Genomic DNA, 24,826 nt, shown 5'->3' with positions numbered 1-24,826 from the left:
ACCAAAGGGATGGCTCACATGGCCCAAAATCAAGCCTCCAGGAAGAAAGGGAAAAAGGTGACTATTGAAAACTTTTATGATGGAAATACCCAAGGAAAAGGGGAGAATGAGAAGGAAATCAAAAAAAATCAGAACATGCCTCCCAAAAAGGAATCTATCAACAAGCTCTGGAAGATCTCAAACTGGAACTTATCCAAAAGATGGAAACCTGGAAAGAAAAATGGGAGAAAGAGATCAGCAGTCTGACAGATAAGACTGCTCAATTGGAAAAAGAGCTCGAAGCATCCAATAGAAGGGCAGACAAAGCTGAAAAGCAAAACCAGTCCCTAATGACCAGAATTAAGCAACTCGAAGAAAGTGAGATGATAAAACAGCAAGAATCAATAAAGCAAAGCCAAAAAATTAATGAATTAGAAGAAAACATAAAATGTCTCACTGAAAAGGTCACAGATTTGGAAAACAGAGAGAAGAGACAACCTCCGAATTATCGGTCTCCCAGAAAAACCAGAGATAAACAATAAACTCGATATTATTCTACAGGAGATTATAAAAGAAAATTGCCCCCACGTTCTGGAGCAAGGGGGCAAAATAGAAATAGAAAGGGTTCATAGAATACCCTCTATACTAAATCCCCAAAAGACAACCCCTAGGAATGTAATTGCCAAATTTAAGAGCTTCCAAGAAAAGGAGAAAATCCTACAAGAAGCCAAGAAGAGGAGCTTCAGATATAAGGGGGCTCCCATAAGGATCACACACGACTTAGCAGCTAACACACTAAGAGACCTCAAATCATGGAACACGATATTTTGAAAGACAAGAGAGCTGGGTCTCCAACCAAGAATCAACTACCCAGCAAAACTGACTATATACTTCCAGGGGAAAGTATAGGCATTCAACAAAATAGAAGATTTCCAAGCATTTGCTAAGAAAAGACCAGAAGTTAGTGGAAAATTTCATATCCAAGCACAGAAAGCAAGAGAAACATGAAAAGGTAAATATGAAAGAAAGGGAAAAGGAGATAAATCTTATCTTTTTCTTTAAGTCAAACTCTCTTCTATAAGGACTACATTTACATCAAATTATATATATTAATATGTGGGGAAAATGTTTTGTGTAACTCTCAAAAATTGTATGCATCATAAGAGTAGTTAGAAGAAACATGCATAGGGAAAGATTGGGGCATTAAGAAGATTTGGGGAAAGTGGGGGCAAAGAAAGGAAAAGGGAGGGGGGGAACTGTCGATAATACTAAGAATTACTTAAAGAAATAGGGGGGAACTAAATAGAATAACCTTTCCCATATAAAGATACACATGGGAAGGGGAGGGGAAGAACTCTCATATGAGAAGGAGAGGAAGAGAGCGTGAAGTGGAATTACTTAAACCTTACTCTTAGTGAAATCAGATCTGAGAGGGAAGAACATCTAGATCCAGTGGGATCTTGAATTCTATCTTATCCAACAGGGTAGGAAAGAAAGGAAAATTAAGGAGGGGGAAGGAGGAGGGAGTATAAAAAGGGAGGGAAGGAGAGGGGGGAGGGGAAGGGAGCATAAAAAGGGAGGGGCTAGAAAGGGAAGCATCTCAAGGGAGGGGACTAGGGGGACTGACCTAAAGTAAATCACTGGTTCAAAAGGAGATAGCTAAAGAAGAAAGGTCAGAACTAGGGGAAGATATCAAAATGCCCGCGAATCCACAAATGACAATCATAACTCTGAACGAGAATGGGATGAACTCACCCATAAAACGTAGACAAATAGAAGAATGGATTTGAATCCAAAACGCTACCATATGTTGTCCCCAAGAAACACACATAAGGTGGGTAGAGACCCACAAGGTCAGAATTAAAGGCTGGAGTAAGACCTTTTGGGCCTCAACTGATAGAAAGAAAGCTGGAGTTGCAATCATGATATCTGACAAAGCCAAAGCACAAATAGACCTGATCAAAAGGGATAGGGAAGGTAAATATATTCTGTTAAAAGGGAGTATAGACAATGAGGAAATATCACTAATCTACATGTATGCACCAAATAATATAGCACCCAAATTTCTAATGGAGAAACTAGGAGAATTGAAGGAAGAAATAGACAGTAAAACCATATTAGTGGAAGACTTGAACCATTATCAAATTTAGATAAATCAAATCAAAAAATAAATAAGAAAGAGGTAAAAGAAGTGAATGAAATCTTAGAAAAATTAGAATTAATAGGCATATGGAGAAAAATAAATAGGGACAAAAAAGGAATACACCTTCTTCTCAGCACCACATGGCACATTCACAAAGATTGACCATACATTAGGTCACAGAAACATAGCACTCAAATGCAGAAAAGCAGAAATAATAAATGCAGCCTTTTCAGATCACAAGGCAATAAAAATATTGATCGGTAAGGGTACATGGAGAGCCAAATCAAAAATTAATTGGAAATTAAATAATATGATACTCCAAAATCAGATAGTTAGAGAAGAAATCATAGAAACAATTAATAATTTCATTGAAGAAAATGACAATGGTGAGACATCCTTTCAAACCTTATGGGATGCAGCTAAGGCAGTACTTAGAGGAAAATTCATATCCCTGAGTGCATATATTAACAAATTAGGGAGGACAGAGACCAAGGAATTGGAAATGCAAATCAAAAAACTTGAGAAGGAACAAATTAAAAACCCCCAGAAGAAAACGAAACTAGAGATCCTAAAAATTAAGGGAGAAATTAATAAAATCGAAAGCGAAAGAACTATTGAGCTAATAAACAAGACTAGAAGCTGGTACTTTGAAAAAAAACAGACAAAATAGAAAAAGTACTGGTCAATCTAATTTAAAAAAGGAAAAAAGAAAGGCAAATTAACAGCATCAAGGATGAAAAGGGAGACATCACCTCCAATGAAGAGGAAATTAAGGCAATCATTAAAAACTACTTTGCCCAACTAAATGGCAATAAATATACCAACCTAGGTGATATGGATGAATATATACAAAAATATAAATTGCCTAGACTAACAGAAGAAGAAATAGATTTCTTAAATAATCCCATATCAGAAAAAGAAATCCAACATACCATCAAAGAACTTCCTAAGAAAAAATCCCCAGGGCCTGATGGATTCACCAGTGAATTCTATCAAACATTCAAAGAACAGCTAACTCCAATACTATACAAACTATTTGACATAATAAGCAAAGAGGGAGTTCTACCAAACTCCTTTCATGACACAAACATGGTACTAATTCCAAAGCCAGGCAGGCCAAAAACAGAGAAAGAAAATTATAGACCAATCTCCCTAATGAATATAGATGCAAAAATCTTAAATAGGATACTAGCAAAAAGACTCCAGCAAGTGATCAGAAGGGTCATCCACCATGATCAAGTAGGATTTATACCAGGGATGCAGGGCTGGTTCAATATTAGGAAAACCATCCACAAAATTGACCACATCAACAAGCAAACCAACAAGAATCACATGATTATCTCAATAGACACAGAAAAAGCCTTTGATAAAATACAACACCCATTCCTACTAAAAACACTAGCAAGCATAGGAATAGAAGAGTCGTTCCTAAAAATAATAAACAGTATATATCTGAAACCATCAACTAATATCATCTGCAATGGGGATAAACTAGATGCATTCCCAATAAGATCAGGAGTGAAACAAGGATGCCCATTATCACCTCTATTATTTGACATTGTACTAGAAACACTAGCAGTAGCAATTAGAGAAGAAAAAGAAATTGAAGGCATTAACATAGGCAAGGAGGAGACCAAATTATTTCTCTTTGCAGATGACATGATGGTCTACTTAAAGAATCCTAGAGATTCAACCAAAAAGCTAATCGAAATAATCAACAACTTTAGCAAAGTTGCATGATACAAAATAAACCCACATAAGTCATCAGCATTTCTACATAATTCCAACACTGCTTAGCAGCAAGAACTAGAAAGCGAAATCCCATTCAAAATTACCTTAGACAACATAAAATACTTAGGAATCTATCTCCTGAGACAAACACAGTAACTATATGAACACAACTACAAAACACTTTCCACACAACTAAAATTAGACTTGAACAATTGGAAGAACATTAACTGCTCATGGGTAGGACGAGCCAATATAATAAAAATGACCATCCTACCCAAACTCATCTATCTATTTAGTGCCATACCCATGGAACTTCCAAAAAAATTTTTTACTGATTTAGAAAAAAACATAACAAAGTTCTTTTGGAAGAACAACAGATCAAGGATATCCAGGGAAATAATGGAAAAAAAAATACAAAGGAAGGGGGCCTTGCAGTCCCAGATCTCAGACTATATTATAAAGCAGCGGTTATCAAAATAATTTGGTACTGGCTAAGAGACAGAAAGGAGGATCAGTGGAATAGACTGGGGGCAAGTGACCTCAGCAAGACAGTATATGACAAACCCAAAGATCCCAGCTTTTGGGACAAAAATCCACTATTTCATAAAAACTGCTGGGAAAATTGGAGGACAGTGTGGGAAAGATTAGTTTTAGATCAACACCTCACACCCTACACCAAGATAAATTCAAAATTGGTGAATGACTTGAACATAAAGAAGGAAACTATAAGAAAATTAGGCGAACACAATATAGCATACATGTCAGATCTTTGGGAAGGGAAAGACTTCAAAACCAAGCAAGAATTAGAAAGAGTTACAAAATGCAAAATAAATAATCTGGAATACATAAAATTAAAAAGTTTTTGTACAAACAAAACCAATGTAACCAAAATCAGAAGGGTAGCAACAAATTGGGAAACAATCTTCATAAAAACCTCTGACAAAGGTTTAATTACTCAAATTTACAAAGAACTAAATCAATTGTACAAAAAATCAAGCCATTCTCCAATTGATAAATGGTCAAGGGACATGAACAGGCAGTTCTAAGCCAAAGAAATCAAAACTATTAATAAGCACATGAAAAAGTGCTCTACATGCCTTATAATCAAAGAGATGCAAATCAAAACAACTCTGAGGTATCACCTCACACCTAGCAGATTGGCTAACATGACAGCTATGGAAAGTATTGAATGCTGGAGGGAGTGTGGCAAAGTGGGGACATTAATTCATTGCTGGTGGAGTTGTGAATTGATCCAGCCATTCTGGAGAGCAATTTGGAACTATGCCCAAAGGGTGATAAAAGACTGTCTGCCCTTTGATCCAGCTATAGCACTGCTGGGTTTGTACCCCAAAGAGATAATAAGGAAAAAGATTTGTACAAGAATATTCATAGCTGCACTCTTTGTGGTGGCCAAAAATTGGAAAACGAGGGGATGCCCATCAATTGGGGAATGGCTGAACAAATTGTGGTATATGTTGGTGATGGAATACTATTGTGCTAAAAGGAATAATAAAGTAAAAGAATTCCATGGAGACTGGAACAAGCTCCAGGAAGTGATGCAGAGTGAGAGGAGAAAAACCAGGAAAACATTGTACACAGAGACTGATACATTGTGGTACAATCGAAGGTGATGGACTTCTCCATTAGTGGCAATTGTAAATCTTGAAATCTCTCAGACTTGTGAATGTTAAAAATTTCCCCATCAGGGAATTCTTAATTGGAACAAATTCCCTACTGAGAAACATTCCCCATTTTGATGTGAGAACTCGCCAGGATTAGAAATGGGAGGACCTCTACTCCAACCGTACTTAAGACTGCTTTAGGGGAAAAAAACTCCTTGCTAAACAATGAAAGTACTTGGACCCATGCTTATAATAAGGCAAGGAGTTCTTTGAGCCAGGCCTGTTTTTAGAATTGATACAATGGGATGTTAGGTATCTAAAAGGGTCGGGCAAGTTTTCTCTTGATGAGATTAGTTGACTCAGCTGTGTTTTCTCTCGTTCCGACTTACTGAGGATCTTGGTCGACTTAGCAGGAATTCAGATGGGCAGTCCTTTGGAAAGCATCTACAGTGATTGGTAAATGTAGGGACTTAGGCAGGTGACATGGGAGAAAAACCCCTATATAAGAAAAAGCAGAATCTCTTGAAGATATATCCTTTTGGATATATCCTTTTGGAGGAATTCCTTCTGGAGGATCTCTGATGAGGACCGCTTGGGAAGAATCTCTTGAGAGAGCCTCTGGAGAAGGGAAGCTCTTGGAGGACAATCTCTAAGGAGGTCTCCCTGGAGCTCCTCTAAGGGGACTCTGTCCCTCTGGAGGCTCTGGAGAGGGGCCTTTTGGAACAGTCTCTGGCTGGAAGGCTCTCTGGTGAAGTCAGCTGAGATGGAGCTGGCCTGGTGTCACTTGAATCCTTGTTTAGGCAGACCTTGTGGTGAGTGTTAAAAGACTGACTGACTGATTCTCTCTCTTAAGACTCAGGTCTAGGCCATATTGGCTTGAGGCCCTTCATAATTATTCCTTTCCTACTCTTTCTCTCTTTCTCTAATTCCTCATTATATTATTAATTAAAAATCTCTATAAAACTCCCAAAAATGCATTATTAACTAGAGAAAAAGAAAATAAAAATCTGAGAACTATCTCATACCTATAAGACTGGCTAATAGGACAAAAATAGGCAAATGACAAATGTTGGAGAGGATATGGGAAAATTGAGACACTAATACACAGTTGGTGGAACTGTACTGATTCAGTCATTCTAGAGAACAATTGGCTCAAGGAGCAATAAAACTATGCACACCCTTTGACACAGAAAAACAACTACTAGGTCAGAATCCCAAAGAGATCAAAGACAAGCAAATGCTCAGTGTCACAGAAGAAGGTTAACAGCCTCTTTCATGGAACAGTGTTTTCTCTTTTCTGTGGTTTTAAATGAATTTGATGTTTGTGTAGAAAAATCTGATTCTCATCGAAATGTAATTGATAATACAGTGCTTGACCCAGTCAGATATGTTTTTGTTAGTAACCAAATGAGAGGACTAGGTTCTTGTATTTTCAACATCTTTTAGCCACTTGGGCAATGACAAACATGTGGATTACCAAGGAATATCCCTCAAGAGAGACTATCTGTCATTAACTAGATGTTTCATTAAGAGTGATATTGCTGCATGCATATTTTATTTTCATAACATTTTATGTCAAAATGACCTACATGTACAAAGGTATTTGTGGTGTATCTCTTTGTGGTGGTGAAGAACTGGAAGCTGAAGGGATGTCTATCAACTGAGGAATACTTGAGCAAGTTGTGGGATATGATTATAATGGGATACCATCATTCCATAAGAAATTACAAACAAAATGATAACACACACACACACACACCACCACCAACAACAACAACAACGACGACGACGACGACGACAATAAGAACAACAATCTGGAAGGACTTATATGGCTGACATGATGCAAGATGAAATGAGCAGAAGCAGAAGAACATTGTATACAGGAACAGCAGTAAGGTAAGACAATCAGCTGTGAATGTCTTAACTTTTTCAGCAATGTAAGGATAACTCCAAGGTATTCATCATGAAAAAGGCTACCATAGAAGGAACTGATGGAGTCTGAATAGATGGAAGAGACAGAAGAGAACCATTCTTCCCCTAATTTCCTTAATAAATTTTTCTCTAGTAGAAATGATGTCTTCTTTCAAAGCATGGCAAACATGGAGATGAGCATTGCATGAAAACACACTACAATCTACATCCTGTCGCCTGCTGTCTCAGAAGGTGATTGAGAGGGATGGAGAGAATATGGATAGAAAAATGTCAGAAAAAATTATTAAAATTTTATCTGCATGTAATCTGGAAGAATATATAAAGTAATATATGTATATCTGTGTGTTTACACACAGATAGATACATAGATACATAGAAAGATAGAATGAAAAAAATCCACACAAGAAATATCTGGAAGTCTTGATTTTCCATACAGAATTCCCTCTTCAATGTGACCTCTATTTCTGATCTCATGCTTGAAAATGTTGAATGCTCTCATTGAGCAAACAGGTTCTTTTTTATGACTTCCTGATGCTCATAGTCATCTAATATTAATTTTCATGCAAATGCTCAGTGTCACAGAAGAAGGTTATCAGCCTCTTTCATTGAACAGTGTTTTCTCTTTTCTGTGGTCTCAAATGAGTTTGATGTTTGTATAGAAACATCTGATTCTCATCGAAATATAATTGATAATACAGTGTTTTTGCTTAACCCAAACAAATATGTTTTTATTAGTAACCAAATGAGAGGACTAGGTTCTTGTATTTTCAACATCTTTTAGCCACTTGGGCAATGACAAACATGTGGATTACCAAGGAATATCCCTCAAGAGAGACTATCTGTCATTAACTAGATGTTTCATTAAGAGTGATCTTGATGCATGCATATTTTATTTTCATAACATTTTATGTCAAAGGGGAAAATAAATTTGTATCAATAGCTATTGATATTAGCTTTCTAGGTTATTTTTTTAGTTTTGATAAGATCAAAAAGTTTTCTCTCTCGTATCTGTAGTATATTCCTCTACTTCAGATGGATACCTTCCAAATCTAGCTCTCAATGCATTTACAACTGTGTCATTCCTGGCATAGATAACCTCCAGGTATAATTGTAATAATTTGCCCAATTTTGTTCTCTTTAATACCATTTCAACCTCCTCTAAAAATACAACAGAGACTACAATATTATAGCCCAAGAGCAGTGACTTCACTGTTCTTTAAACCTTCTCCCCTCAAAAAAGAGGAAAGGGGGATTGTTATAAAAATTCAAATATTTTCCATATTTCTTATTTGTCATTGTTCCATTTTTATCCTCAAACCCTCAATATATCTTTATATATCTGGATTTAATGCCAAACGTTATTTTAACATTTTATTCTTTACTCTTTATTATTTGGAGGGTGGGGGAATTTGTGATGTGTCTACTGCTCATCACCTTTCTCTGTGAGATTTTAGTTTCTAAACTGGTGTTACTTTTGACATCCCTATCCCTCTGCTTGTCAAATAAGGCAAGTTTTTTTGCTGACTAATGCATTTTAGATTCTTCTAATGCATTTAGATTTAGATTCTTGTCACCTTCTTATGACAATTGATTTACATCAGTTATAGTTCTGTATGAACTTAATGAAATAGAATATATAAATGCACACATATCTTTTATTCTGTCCATATCCCATTTTTTGTCATCAACAATTTATTTACATAGACTAGAGTAGGTTTTGTTTAATTACACACTCTTTTTCATTATTTCTTCTAATTCAATAATATTTTAATCTTCAGAAAATGAGTGGTGTGACTATACACCATCAATTGATTTAGGGTTCATTTTCATTACACTGAAAAGTTACTACCTATCTGTTAAAATGTAATTAATTTTAATTTGGGTGTAATTATATTTGGTGTTCATCATGTCCTAAGTATGCTGATTTTTTAATGAAGTATTCGTGATAAATAGGAGTGTGTCTTTTGTGTTTTTGTCTTTTATTTTCCTTCCTTATATGCTCCAATATTATATTCCCCCAAAAAGAAGTTGACCTAATTTTGAAGATCTTATTGACTTCATTGTAGAATTTCTCTACTTTTTCATTCTCTACAAAAGATGTTCATTCATAAACTACAATTACCTCCAAAATACTTATAATGGGCATTAGAATATTAGATAATGAATTGTCTCATGAAATCATGAGAACATTACTTTCAGGACACATTCCAAAACTGACTGTCAAATTCTGTATTTTGTCTCTCCAAAGAAAGCCTGTAAGTCATCCTTCCATTTAATTACAACCTTCTTCTTTCTAAGGTATTAATTTATACAAAGAATTTCAAGAGTGATATAATTCCATTCCTCCACTAATATATCTACTAATCAATTGTTGGATAGATCTTTAACATGTAGAGTATCAACAACCAAGTTAAAGTTTATTGTAGTCTAAAATATGACTGATTCTTTGTATATTCTGCCCCACTTTCTTTCACTCTAAGTTCCTCATTGTAGAAGTGGAAGAGGACCACCCAGTACTGAGAACCATTTTGCTTTTCTTTATGTTTCATGGATTTTCATGGCCAAAGAACTTATAACCAAGTGCCTGGGTTGTGATAGCTACTGAGTATGAGCATCTCTAAATTTAACTATAACAGTCATTAGAAAGTCGACTCAGTCCAGTGATTCCATTCCCTGGAATCTTTCAAGCAATGGCAGAACCTGCCAGGGCTTACATACTCTTCTTAGGGTTTACCTCCACAGCATGATCACACATTGGGACAGGATTTTGTGAGCAATATTTATGGACTAATAACAATAAACAACAAAGTCAAATAGCACTTTAAGATTTGCAAAGCACTTTGTATATTTCATCTCATTTGATTTATATGGCAACCCCATGAGGTAAGTAATAATTCTTGTCTCCTTGTAATGAGCATAATACTTAGTTCTCGAGTCCAGAATTGGATTGTATTTTATCATTATCTATTCATCTCTTGTATAGTAATCTTAAGGTTCCAAAAGGGGTTAATGACTTACTCAAGATCATATATAGTGATTAAATGACAAATGGGTAACTAGGGTTTCATTTTTAACTTTAATACACAAATAACTAAGTACATTTGAAGGCAGTTAAGATTGTGATGAAGTGAAAAGAATAATAGTTTGGAACTGGATAAACTAGATTAAAATCTTTACTCTGCTCTGTGGATGTGTTTGTGTGTGGGGGGACAGACAGAAGGAAAGGGGAAAAGACACATAGAAAGACAAAGGGAGAGAGATGAGGAAGAGACAAAGATAAAACAGAAAGATAAACTCTTGTCATAATGCTTCAGTTCTCATGGCCTCTATTATTATATATGAAAAATTTTGGAACTGGACTAGATGATCTTGAACATCCCTTTCATCTTGAAATTTTATGATTTTTGACCATTTGAAGGGAAAGGGAATTATACTGTGTTGCTCAAAATAAAACACATCCTAAAGTAATTTGGTGTTCCCCTACATTACCCCTATCCCTCAAAGCAAAATAAAAGAAGGAGAAAAGGACACAGAGAAAAAAGAAGCACAATAAAAAGATCTATCTTCTTTTTCAACTTAGTATTGAGGATTAACAATTATGATTTGGAATTTATTTGTATAAGCAATTACAATTACTTCTTTCTGAATGATTACATTTATAAAATTTGCCTCCCAGTTATTTGATACTCAAAATGTATTTTCCCAAGTGTCAGATGAATGAATGAACAGACCAAAAGGCATTTAGTAAGTGCTTATTATATGCCAAACACTGCACTGAAAGCTGAAGATACAAATACCAGGCAAACAAAAATGGCCCTGCCCTTGAGAAACTTACATTCTAGTGGGGATAAGACAATACATTAAATGCAATTAGAAAAAAGACAGGGCACATATCTGATGTCATAATTTATAAATGGTCAGAAAGTGAAGCAGTGCCCTGTTTCTGAGGGTTTAAAACAAAAGTTCAGCAGAGACTAAGGAACTAGGGGGCACAGTCAAGGCTTTAGTGGGGGATAAGGAGGATATTAAGAGTGAAAGAAGCATGTTTTATAAATGGTAGAAAAAGACATATTCATTACCCACCCCATAAAATGGGGTGTTCTTTTTTTTAAGTTCAAAACATTCCATTTAAAACTTGTCTTTTATAGAACCTCACAATTGTGAGGTATGTCAGGTCAGCATCTACAATGTACCAACAAGAGAACAAAGCAGGACATGTATAAATAAGAATTTAATTATTTCAATGGCCTCTTTTGCCTTCACTACATATCTCCACTATATGTCTTTGCTATATGTGTATCTATGTATTATGTATAAACATACTATATACACATGTGTAAAGTATGGCTAATACTGAGAGATCATTAAAGGAAGTTCACAATTTCTCCTGTTATATTCTTTTTAAATTTTAATTTGTCTTGTTCAATTTCATTTTTAATATAACTGATAGACAAATCATAGACTATTCTAAAATTATAAGAGTACTTATGATCAATATTATATAGCACTGATTATTTCTAAAAACCCTACCCACTCATTTGTAGGATCTATGACTATATATCTATATGTTTATATGTATGTACATAGTTTCAGGTTTAGAATTTAATAGTAGTATATAGTAGCTTTCCTATTCCAGGGGCAAATGCCCTTTACACTAATCTGTTTTTTTTTTTCACCATCATTCTTTTCTTCTTTGCATTATATCTGTTTTTGTTCCTCCCTAATAAACTAGCCTTTCTGTCCCACAATCCTGGCAGATTATAGAATATAAAGGTCTGGAGATGGATCCAGTTTCCACTATAACTCAATCTTCTAGCTTTTTAAAGCTATTGTTACACTGTTGTGATTTCTTTTATACTGTGGTAATTGAGGAAATCATAGAACTAAAACGCAAGAGAGAGAAAATGGGCCATCCCTTGCTCTAAGTTATGTGTGTGCCAAAACTGTTTGGACCAACACTTTTATTAGTCTAATCCCAATAAAATGTGAAGCCAATTATATATAACTAATGGCCTAATTAATTCATTTAAATGAATGCACTAATTTAAAATGAATTGTTAACAATTGGTAGGAGCAGCTTGCATTTTCCTAGTATTTCGTATATGAATCCCAAATAGCACTGAATAGATTTTTAACTCATATTGCAGTGCTAAAATACACATGAACAAAGCTCTCAAATACATGAATATAGAAAAGAGAATAGACAAATAGACAAAACCCCAATTAAGTTCAATTCCTTAAAAGTTAACAGTTTCAGAAATCTAGCTCTGCTTGTCTTATTATCAGAAGAAAGCATATCATTGGCTTAATGATATCACTTGTCAAGGAAGTGATGAAAAGAAGTAATAATAGAAAGAAAAATAAAATTCTCCTTTCCTCTCCTTCAGCTGACCAAAGCAAGAGATTTGCTTAATTGGATGCCATAGTTGAACCTTTTCCCATACCACTACCTAGTAAATAAAAGCTGTTTTCAAAAGGTAGATAATGAGGTGTCAGAAGATTCAGAATCTATTAAACTAGACAGAAAATAAGAGCCATGGGGAAGCCAAATATTGAATGATAGACTCATTTCTGAAGGAAAGTGCTGCTAAAGGTTTCAGGGCCACAACCCTAGGAGGGAGTCTGTTAGTGTTAGTAAACATGATGAAGTTTTAAATTTATTTCTAAGAAAGTTGGTATTTTATAAGAATTCTCAGGAAGAGACTTGTGGATAATGCATCAATCACGGGGAATTGGGTGAATCTCAGGGAAGGTTTGGACCATTTTCTAGTCAATGTTGACTCTCTAAGACTGTACTTAGACCATCTTTTTCCAGGATGATATAGATCCAAAAATAACTGTGATAATTTGACATTCCTAAGGCAAAGGTCTGGCTATGATAATTCTCTTTTGCAGAAGCTCCAGCAACTCCCCAATGCCAAGAGGATGAAACAGAACTCATTCATCTTTAAAGCTTTTCACAATAGAGCTCCAGCCTCCTTTTCCAGGCTTATTGCACAGTGGTTTCTCATGCCTGTATCACAGCCAAATCAGCTTTCTTGTTTCTCTTGCAGAGGATTCTATCTTCTAACACAATGCTTTTGCATAGGCTGACCCTCATGCCTGCAGTATCATCCTTTTATCACTGTGCTTCTTAGAATGTCTAGCAACTTTTAAGGCTAAGCTCAAATATCCTCTAGAGGCAGCAAAGTGGTACAGTTTAGAGAATTGTGGGCCTGGAGTCAGGAAGACCTGAATTCAAATTCAATCTCTAATACTCAATAGCAGCATGACACTGAGTAAGCCACTTAAATCCTGTCTGACTCAGTTTCCCTCAGTTGTAAAATTAGAAAAAAATAGTGCCTACCTTTCAAGGTTATCATGAGAATCAAATGAGATATTATTTGTAAAGTGTTTAGCACAGTGCCTGGCATATCACAAGGGCTTTATATGTATATATGTATAACTGGCACATATGTGACATATATATATATACATATATACAGATCCATGCACATATGCATATATGTAGAATCCCACACACTGTTAAAGAATGTAGGAAGGATAGAAAGATTACTATGTAGCAGTGAAGACATAGTCCATGTTAGATACCATAATTTTCTGCATTCCATGAATAAGAATAGAAAAGAAAGTAGCTAGATTATAATTTGGTAAGACATGGCTAACGGTGGAACAAGGCAGCAAGTTTCAATAATAGGGAGAAAATTAAATTGGTCACCTATAGAGGAAAGACTGTGAAGAGTAGAAGGTAAACCCAGATCAGGGATAACTGCCTGGGAAAAGAAATAGGGAAAAGGAAGTGAAGTAGAAGTGAAGATAAAGAAATATTTCATCAGAAATGAGGCAGAGAGAAAAATGGAAGGATGAAAGTTTATGAACAGAGAGAAATTTTAGGGTTCAAGATCATGCAAAGAATACATATGTTATGAGTGATGACAAAATCTTAGATATGTAAGGGTTAAAATTAAAGGGTTGGACTAAATACATAAATGTGTGGTCGCTGAAATTAATATATTTCAAGTCAGAGTGACTTTTTATGGTAGTTTATTTACAAAAGGAGAAAGAGTGAAAGTAAAGGGTAATGAGAGAGAGTAGAGTATAGGCAGGGCTTCAGAGGCCCCAGCGAAGGGGGCCCAGAGGTAAATTAAATAAGGGTACTAGCCATGAAGCCTCCTCCAAGAGGAGGGGCCTCTCCAGAGGCTAGTACCTCTAGAAAAGCCAGATAAGGGAGTCAGCCTTATTTCACTCACCCACATGGTAGTTCTAAGGGAAAATCCAAGAGCAGTCCAAGGTCCCTAGCCAGAGCTCCTCCTGGGCTAAATTTGAAGGCAAAGGAACTGGTCACAGGAAGTTCTTGCCACTTTTAAAGACCCTTCCTTTTGTCACTTCCTGTGCCTTCCTTCCACTTTATGTGGACCAATTGCAGCTATAGATTTGCTTAGGACTGCCCGGGGGACAGTCAGTCAATTCTGATTCATCACTCACTATAGCACACTTGGGTCACAGACCTCCCCTTATGTAAGGATAAGCTTCTGGTGATTAAATCCAAAAATGGGCAGGAGAGAGTTAATCCATCTTCACAATTGATATGACTACCCATGGGTGGCAGAAGTGGAGTGGAGTTGAATATCAAGGGAATTGAAGAGGTTAATAATGTGTGTGGGAGGTCAAGGCATTTGAGGAGGCATTCACATGTATATTGAAATTCATGAATCTGAGGCAAAGGCTGGGGTTGAGATAAAAGACTACAATTCCTGTACTGAATTCCTCCTATAATGAGCAAGTGATCTGAAGAGTGGCAGACGACTATGAACAGGATATGAATCAAGTCATATACAAGGGTGTAGTTATCTTCAAAGGAGAAGTGGCCGTATAATAAATGGTAAAAGGATTGTCCTAAAGAATTTTGAAAGGCCAAAGAGTAAGCTAGTCCGATGTGTAGCAGGGTATAAAAGAAGAAGCTCAAAAAGGTAAACAGGGAGCAAAGTTTTCCTCTGAGAAATCAGGTTCATCCATTAGCACTGTAAGATGAAAAAGAGTAAAGAGATTTAGGATTGATGGGAGTTTAATGACAGAGAAGGGATTTCCAGAGGGCAAAATGAAATGTGAGAACAAACAAGGATAGGTAATATCAGGGGATAGCACTGAGGTGGATTGGGAGGAAAAAGTAGTGCAGGGGAGCAGAGAAAGAAGATCTGGGGACTCAGTAAATGGTGACTGAATCATAAGGATAAGGAAACCAGGAACTAAGAATTTTACTCCTATAGGATGGCAATAGAGCAAAAGATTGGTGTCTCTATTCTCAAGGGTCCTATGATGAGGGAATATCATTAATTTAGAGGCAATAGCATCAGTATCTATGATTGGTCACTTCAAAGGGGTCGGGGGAGGGGTAGAAGAGAGATGATGTCTATCCAGATAACTGGATCATTAAATAATTGAGGTTTGAATATCCCAAGCTGGACTGAACTAATGTCAACACTAGCTTGATAGCTAAATCCCAAACTGGAGGAAAATGAGGCAGGCTAAGAAGAGGAAATGTTCAAATCCCAGATGCTGAAACTCAAAAAGCACCAGCTTTCTAGTACTTTTGGGACAAGTGATGGATTTCTGATGAGAACTCTGATGGATCTCTTCCTAGTTCTTAGAGGATGTGTAGATCCATTTCAATATGGGCTCTCCAGTGCCTCAGTTGACTGTCAGCTTCCTGAGGGCAGGGAGGGATTATGTCATTTTTGGTTCTGTACTCTTAGAAGTTCCTGGCATACATTAGCTTGTTGATTGATGGATTCATTGATTCTACAACCCTGATACTATGGGTCTCTGACTGATGTGAGTTCCCATTAGCATACTCCATTTGATAGAGGAGAAAGACAATGTGGTATAATGGAGAGTGCACTGGATTTTTCAGTCAGGGATTCTGAGTTCAAATTCTGATTTTGCCCTTTACTGGCTGTATGATATTGGACAAGTTGCTTTACACTCTGGGGTCCAGTTTCCTCATATAAGGAATGAAGAGATTGGACAAAATGGCCTCCAAGATCCTTTCCTACACTGAATGACTAAGAAAGTAAAGCTTTGTTCATATTTTTTTTTTTTGCGTCTGAGGAGATATTAGAGAAGCCTGCATTTATTACTTCTCTCTATACCACAGGGATATTTTCCTTTTTTACTAAAAAGAAAAAAGCATTAAAATAGCTATTATAAACTGTTAATTATGGCTTATAATAGAAATAATCCCAGAGAATTTGATCATTAACATAGTTAATGACCAGTTTGTTACAATATTAACTGCTTTCAGCTCCATCGAGGGATACCCAATTAGCAAACCAGTCATTAAATACTAGTAATGACTAATTATTCTAGAATTAAAAGCTTAAACATAAATAAAAGTAAGATTGAAACTCTTAAAATTAATGGGTTAATGTATCCCCAATTTACCATAGTTATATGGCACATTCTGTTCTAACCAATAGTACTGCTTCTTGAGGGGATTGGGCTGCTTCCAAAAAGGATTCAATTTAGTCTGTTCCAGATGTTTAATTCACCTACATATTGGCCACTCTTTTACAAGTCTCTATTCTTCTACTTAATAGAATGTCCTAAAAATGAATAAATTCTTGACCTTTGAGTCCTTTGAGTGAGATTTGGAGGCATTTGCGTTTGTGTTGTTTTCCTTTTTATTGCCTCTCATTTTCATTTACAACCTTTCCCAATTTAACTAATACCACCACCCTCAGATGCCTCTCCCTACTGATGCATTGACATTATTATTCTCAATTAATGTTTATTATTTGTTTTGAGGTTTTCTACTAAAAAAGGGCTCTCATATACAATCATGATTTACACTTGATCTTAGCCCAAATATACAAAGGAAATAGAGAACACAATTTTATATATATCATTCACTTGATTCTCACCCAAGCTAAAAGGCCAGTGAAGGGAATCATATTAACCTCCACTGAAGAGATGAGGAAGCAAAAACACAGAGAGAGGTTAATTGACTTGTCTACTATTATGCAGTAAGTTTCGTGGTAGATATGAGACTAGAACACAGATCTCCAGACTTCTGATTCAGGAATATTTCCATAGCACCTCATAAGAGTGTGGTTGACACGTTGTTTTTTTTTTAATTTGAATTAGTTTATTTAGTCAATTTAGAACATTATTCCTTGGTTACAATAATCGCATTATTTCCTTCCCTCCCCTCCACCCACCCTTCCTGAAGCCATATTACTTATGTCCTTGATCAGAACCTATTTCCATGTTGTTGATGTTTGCACTAGGATGTTCATTTAGATTGACATGTTGATAATACAAAAGGATCGGTGCCTTAAGAAGTCAACAGGGGAGGAGGGAATAGACATTTATTAAGTGCCTAATATATGTCAAGCACTTCACAAATGTTATTTAATTTAATCCTCATGACAACTCTGGGAGCTATTATAATACCCATTTACAACTAAGAAAGTAAGAGATTGAGGCTGGATTTGAACACAGATCTGCCTAATTTCAGACCGAGTGCTCTATCCACTATGCCACGCTATGTAAGAACTTGTGGTGAAAAGAGCAAAGATCTGGATACCAGGTAGCCAAACTAGGTTCTGGTTAAGTCATTACCTCAATTTTAGTGAATTAAGATAAATCATTTAATCTCACTGGTTCTCAGTTTCTGCACTGAGAAACTGATGGCACTGGGCTGGTGGTAAAATGAAATAGGTCAGAAAAGGCTCTAGCTTGAATTCCTTCTAACTAACATTCTATGACAGTCATTCTAGAGTTCTACTTTAATCTTCATTCTAGAGTTCTACTTTAATCTTCATTCTAGAGTTCTACTTTAATCTTGTTTGTTTGCTTTAATTATTTATTTGTTGCCCTAAAATGCTCCTGTTTGCATTCATCATTGGCTTAGGGGTCTCAGTGATTTGCTGTAGCCTATTTGCTAGAGCATGGATGGCTGTGACCCAGGGTTTCAAGGTTATCCAGTTTGCTGAGCAATATTCATATAGCTCCATAAAGCTCCTGAGTCTGTGCTAGGCATTTTGGTAAGTTACCAGTCATCAAGAACCAGAGCTTGAATTCTAAACTTGAATATCTCCTGACTCCAGTTCTAATTTGCCTTCTTCATGCCAAATTATGCCTAGGAGGTGCCATTTAATTTGTGGGTACACATAATGCATGGAATACAAAAAGGAAATCGGGCACGTTTTCTGCCCCGAAGTAGTTTATAAGTCATTGTTCGTGAAAGGCAGGGAACCGAGTTTACCAACCTCTACCACTCATGAAGCAGTTTCATAAACTGCTACAGATGAGAGCCACCCCATCCCTCAGTTCCATCTGATTCTAATAAACACAGACCCAGCTCACAGCTGCCACGCAATATTGCAATCCAGAGCCACCTGCTTAAAGCTTGGTGAGAGACCCAACTGGGGAGCTTTTCTTAGAAGCATTTATCTCTCCATTCCAGATTTTTAGAGCTAGAAAGGAATCTCGTTTTCTAGTGCACAGTCCTTCATTTTAGAGACATTGCATACACTGAGATCATGAAGTCTCGGAGAGGCTGACATTCTCCATGACGTTTGAATCCCCAAAGCCACTGATTTCAGATTCAAGGCTTTTTCAAGCATGCTATACTGACTGTGGAGTATTCAATATAAGTATTATGCCACTTAGTAGGTTCAAGAAGACTTCTCTCCAGTGCTTACTAGAGTGCATGACATTTAGTAGGGGATTAATTCAGTTAAAAGAAGGCATCCTGGCCAGTCATCTCTTCATTTCCCACCAGTATTTCCTCTTCCAGACTTCTCCATCATGCCCCTGCTTGATACCCTTTCTCCTCTTTTCTCGGCTTCTTACGGAAGCTCCTTGAGAACAGTATTTATCTTGTTTCTGCACATATTTGTATTCTTCAGGGTTGAGCACAATGTCTGGCACAGTCAGTGCTTAATAAAAGCACAATGACTGGTTTGGTTAAGAATAAATGAATATTAAACTACTGACTAAGATTTTACCAAGCATAAATGGAATTAGGGTAATATTCCTAATAATACACATTATAGAGCTTCAGAGTTTACTAAGTACTATCCTTGCAAAAGTCCTACGAGGTAGGTAATAAAAATACCAGTATTCCATTTTACAAATAAGGACATTGAGGCGCAGAGGAGTAGAACGCTATGTATGTTGAAAATGAGTGACCAAAGAACCAGAACTTGAATTCTAAATTGGAATTTCTCTTGACTCCAGTTCTAATTTGCTTTTTACCATACTGAGCTATACCGAGGAGGTTCCCACTCAATTGCCGCATATAATAATACTACTATGTACCTAGCCCTATGCTAAGGTCTTAAAGAACAAAATATAAGATGAAGTCCCTCTCTTCAATTCATCTATACTTTTTCTTGGGGGATAAGAGCTACACATATGACACAAAAATAAATAATATAATCAAGAGCTAAATTAGAACTGCTAGACTGTAAAGGGAAAAGGAATCCCGAGAAGTACCTCCAGCACACAACTGCCCACTTGATATTCCTGAAACACAGCTCTGTCCACATCACACCCTGCTCAAGAAACTTTTTCCCTATCATCTCTAGGATAAAAAAAAACAAAACTCCTCTGTTTGTCATTTTGTCCTTCCCAATCTGGCTCTCATCTCTCTTTCTGGAATGATTTCACATTCATTGCTCTCATGCACTCTATATTCTTGTCAAAATGACTTCCATGATTTTCCTCATAACTTAGCATTCTATCTCTCAACTCCACACCTTTCCATAGGCTGTCTCTTATACCTGGAATGATTTACTTTCATATCTCTGCTTCTTGGATTCTCCCTGCAGAATTCAGCTTAGGTGCTACTTTCTATATTCAGCCTTTCCTGATCACCCTGGTGGATAATGTACTTTCCTTACTCAAACTACCAGTGTTACTTTTTATTTAGTTTGAATAGATATACATATATATATATATATATATATATAATTTTTACTTGTTTAAGTTAAAAAAAACTTTCCCCCATCTTTCAGTAAATTATAAAATCCCTGGATTTGAGAGATTGTTGTGAACTGTATGTGTTACAGAAAACCCTGAGTGATTTCACTGTTCTTCACTGACCTGTGACAGTGACAACAGGATATGGAATTAAATCAGTTAAAATAAAAGGCAGGGGGAAGCTAGGTGGCTCAGTGGATTGAGAACCAGGCCTAGGGACAGGAGGTCTTGGGTTCAAATATGGCCTCAAACACGTCTTTGCTGTGTGACCCTGGAAGTCACTTGACCCCCATTGCCTAGCCCTCACTACTCTTCTCCCTTGAAACCAATACACAGTATTAATTCTAAGCCAAAAAGTAAGGGTTTAAAAGAAGAGACAACTTCCAATTTGACCTTTTAGCTTCAACTCTTTCATCTAGCAAATAATGTCTTCTGGTTCTGGATTCCATGAGGGTATGGGTGTATGGGGAGGGGAGTAAATGTGTGAATAAAGCAGCCAAAAGAAGGATGGAGTAGAGCTACAGAAATTCTTCACGACCCAGGGACTATAATGCTAAATATTTCCATATGATGGTCCAATTAATTAATTCAACTGAGAATAACTCACCATAGAGTTTTTCACTCAGTAGGTATTTAACAAATGAACTGCATTCTCTAAAGCTAATATCTCAGCTCCCATGTACCCCCACACTTGAATCCTTAGAGGATGATTATTCTATTTTTCCTCAGGGTTCTAGAGGTAGCCCAGAGAGTTGGAGTGTCTTTCTAATTCTAAAGTTCATGGACCCCCACCACTAATTGTCAATTGATACTTTTCAGCCAAACATAATTCATTTTTAGAAATAGAATATTTACTAACATGCTATGGTTAGAAAAATTGGTATAAAATATTCCCTCTCCCTCTATAGCACACTATTACCAATATACACCAATTTTAGTGAAAAGTAGACTCAAGCTAAGAATTCCTGAAAGTTCTTTTGCTGGAGACCTCAAAATGTTTCCTGTAGTTAAGGTATAGATTTTCTTTTGCTGGACTTTTGTGAATTTTCATTTAGGCTTTTCTAGATTTCTGAAGCAGAAGCTGCTTTCAACTCACCTGTGGATATTGCAAAAAATCCTTATAGGAAGTTGGGAAGTCATTCAAACATCTGAAGTTTATAAAGGGGGCCTTTGTGAGCTGTAATTTTAAGAATTCTGTGGCACAATGTACTATGAACCTCGAGTAGTCATCGTACTATGGTATCCAGTACAAAAATTAAAATTAGAAAACTATTAAGGGAGTTATCAGTACTGGAGAGTACTGTCTAAAAATAATTTTTACTTTTCTTCACTTTTTAAAGTTCAAGTACTTTTAATATATTCATTATATTTAATGTATTAAAATGTGTTAAATGAATTACTGATTTGATTAAAACATTTAATCTACTTTTTAAAATTCAATAAAAGACCTTTTAAAAACCATTGTTTATAAAGGCACGATCACAATTTTCCTTGTCTTTTGCAGGATTTTAATGACACTTTTTAAAATGTCATTTAATAATTCAATTTTAGAAATAAACAAGGATATGGCTTAAGGAGTTTTAAGAAACCATTAAAAAGAAGAACCAATAACAGTCAATCAAACAAGTATTTATTGAGTACCTACTATATAGCAGACATTGAACTAGATGCTAGAAATACAAAATACAAAGATGAAAACAATCCCTTCTCACAGTGAGTATACATGTTAATAGGAAAGATAACAAATACACATAAAATGCATATATCATGAATATAGAGGTAATAATGCAAATATATACAATGTAGTTAAATACAAAATAGTTGGAAAGGGAGGGCAACAGCAGTTTTGGGGGAAAATCATAAAAGAATTTTCACCAAAATACTGCCTAAGCTGTATGTTAAAGGAAGAGAAGGAAACCTATGAAGAAAATGTGAGAAGGAAGTACATTACATAGTTCCTAAATTCACAAAGAAAAAAATCTGAATTTCAAAAAAAGACAAGTTCCAACACAATTATTATAATATATACTTTAATGTTGCTTTCTTGGAACTGGACAAAAATCAAACAGAACACTAAGGGGGAAAATATAAAATTGAGCAAACTAATTTATAACTAAAAGATTTATGGTACCTTATGAATGGGTCCAGTCAAGAATTTATACATTTTTCAGTATCACAGGATACTTTTAAAAAACAGATCATGTATTAGGACATAAATAAATGAAAACGAAACCATGAGTGTTAAACATATCCTTTACAGATCATATGTCATACGAAAATTTAAAAAGTAATCAATTTAGGAAGCTCAAGCCAAAGACAAAACTAAATGAAGACAATTAAATCCAAAACAAAACAGCATAAAGAGCAAACCATAGAAACAACTAATAACTTATAAACAGCAATATTAAATGAAAGTAACAAAGCACATCCTATTCCCAGGATGAAACTAAAGGAGTTTTTGAAGGAAAAAATAATATTCCTAAAAAGATGAACTAACAAAATAGGAAAAGCAAGAAATGATTAACTGAAGATTATATTTTAAGTCAGTGAGTGGGTAATTTAGAAAATTAGAAAGCCATCAAATAAACTATAGTCACACAAAAAAAGAAATCTTAAAAATTAGCAGGTAAATAGACGTAATTGAAATTTTAAAAGTCTGTAGAACCAATATGTAAAACTAAAACCTAGTTCTTTTAAAAGCCTAACAACATATAAATAAGCCTTTAACCAATATAATTAAAAAAGAAAAGGGTGTAGAAATGAAATTAATATCTTGATTTCTTTTTTTCTTCCCCCCCCCCCCCGCCCCAAGATGTTCAGATCCACAGGATAGTCAATGAAAAGAATTGTCAGGAGAAAAAATATTTTCTTTTGTCTCACTTTTACCTTTTTCCTAATACTGATCTCATCCAAGGCAGCCAGGTGAGAAAAAATGAGAAAAAAAAACATCTCTAGATGAGCTAAGTGTTATTAACTATATTCTTCTGGTGAGATAGAAGACCACCAGGGTTTATCATCTGTCCTAGGATGATGCCCTCTAAGTGGTCCCCACACTATCATTTGACCTGCTAGAGCACTTTAAGGACTACTTGATTTATAGACCTTGCCATCATCCCTGAAACTAAATATTGTCACATGTCTTGTATCCCTAGCATCTCATTTTGTTTCTATTTGTATCCCCAGTGCTTATCATAATCCTTGGCACTTAGTAAAGCACTTAAATTTCGCTTTCATTAATCCATGCATCTCCAAGCAGGACCTATACTAACTACATATTATAAGTCTTGTCTGTCTTCTAAGTTGGGAAATCTTAAGCAGAGGCATATGGATAGGTTTCAAGAAATCCTTAAACTTGGATAGGAAAAAATTCATTTTTATTTTTTTTCACTAACATCTAATTAGCATTCCCTTCCATTTTTTCCAAAAAAAATTAGTCTGAGAAGGCATTCATAGGTTTCACCAAATAGCTAGACAAGGGTTCTTTAAACAAGGGTTACTTGACATACCCACGAATGTGATGAAGTCCTGTTCCAAGGGTTTTCAGTCAATGTAAGGCAGAACCACCTTAAGAGAATCACAGACGTATTCTGTCATATACACTAAGGAGGTACTCAACAAATGAATATTGAATGAATGAAGATTTATAACAGAAAACATTGATATGAATCCTGACAAGCGTAAAGTTATTGTTTTCCTTAACCATATAATCTCGGAATGTTACAGCTGATCATAAATTTGGAGGTCATATCAAAAGTGTAATTTTGCAGATGAGGAAACTGAGGCCAACTGAGGGAAAGTGCCTCTTTTAAATCACAGAGCTGATTAGCAACAAACCTAGAAGTAAAATTCAACTATTCCACTTCCTTTGTCTGATCATCCTTTGATCATTTCATCCATCAGGAGTGTGACGGATATGTGAAGGTAAAATCTCTAGCCAGCCTCCACCCTTCCATTTCCCAACAATTCATGCCTTGCTGTTTCTTATCATCTCCTGCCTTAAAGAGTATGGGGCACTGGCAAATAAATTATAGACATGTCTCTATGGTTTAAAGATTAACTTTTGGCTTAAACTTTTTAATACTCTATTTTGATTATAAATATTTTTTTAATTTAGAAATTAATGTTGCCGGAGACAGGAGTCATTTTTCATGTCCTTATAAAAAAGGGTACTAACACTGTCACAGAACATTCTGCATTCTTACTCTACTCATATATATCTCTCTCTTCAGGGACACTTTAGCTCTTCCATAATTGTGCCTTTTTTACCTCCATACCCATCTCATGTTTGTTTTGGAGCCTTCAGTGACTCTTGGTGATGAATTTGCATTCTTAAAAATGAAACATGCTTCTTTTTCTGCAGGGTCCCCAGGGAGTAAAAGAATGTGCCCATAAACAAAATTCAGAGTGAAAATTATTTGTAATTTGTATTCTT

The sequence above is a fragment of the Monodelphis domestica genome, chromosome 3, assembly GCF_027887165.1.
Source record: "Monodelphis domestica isolate mMonDom1 chromosome 3, mMonDom1.pri, whole genome shotgun sequence".
Lineage (NCBI taxonomy): Eukaryota > Metazoa > Chordata > Mammalia > Didelphimorphia > Didelphidae > Monodelphis > Monodelphis domestica.
Note: the sequence above shows the minus strand (reverse complement) of the source record.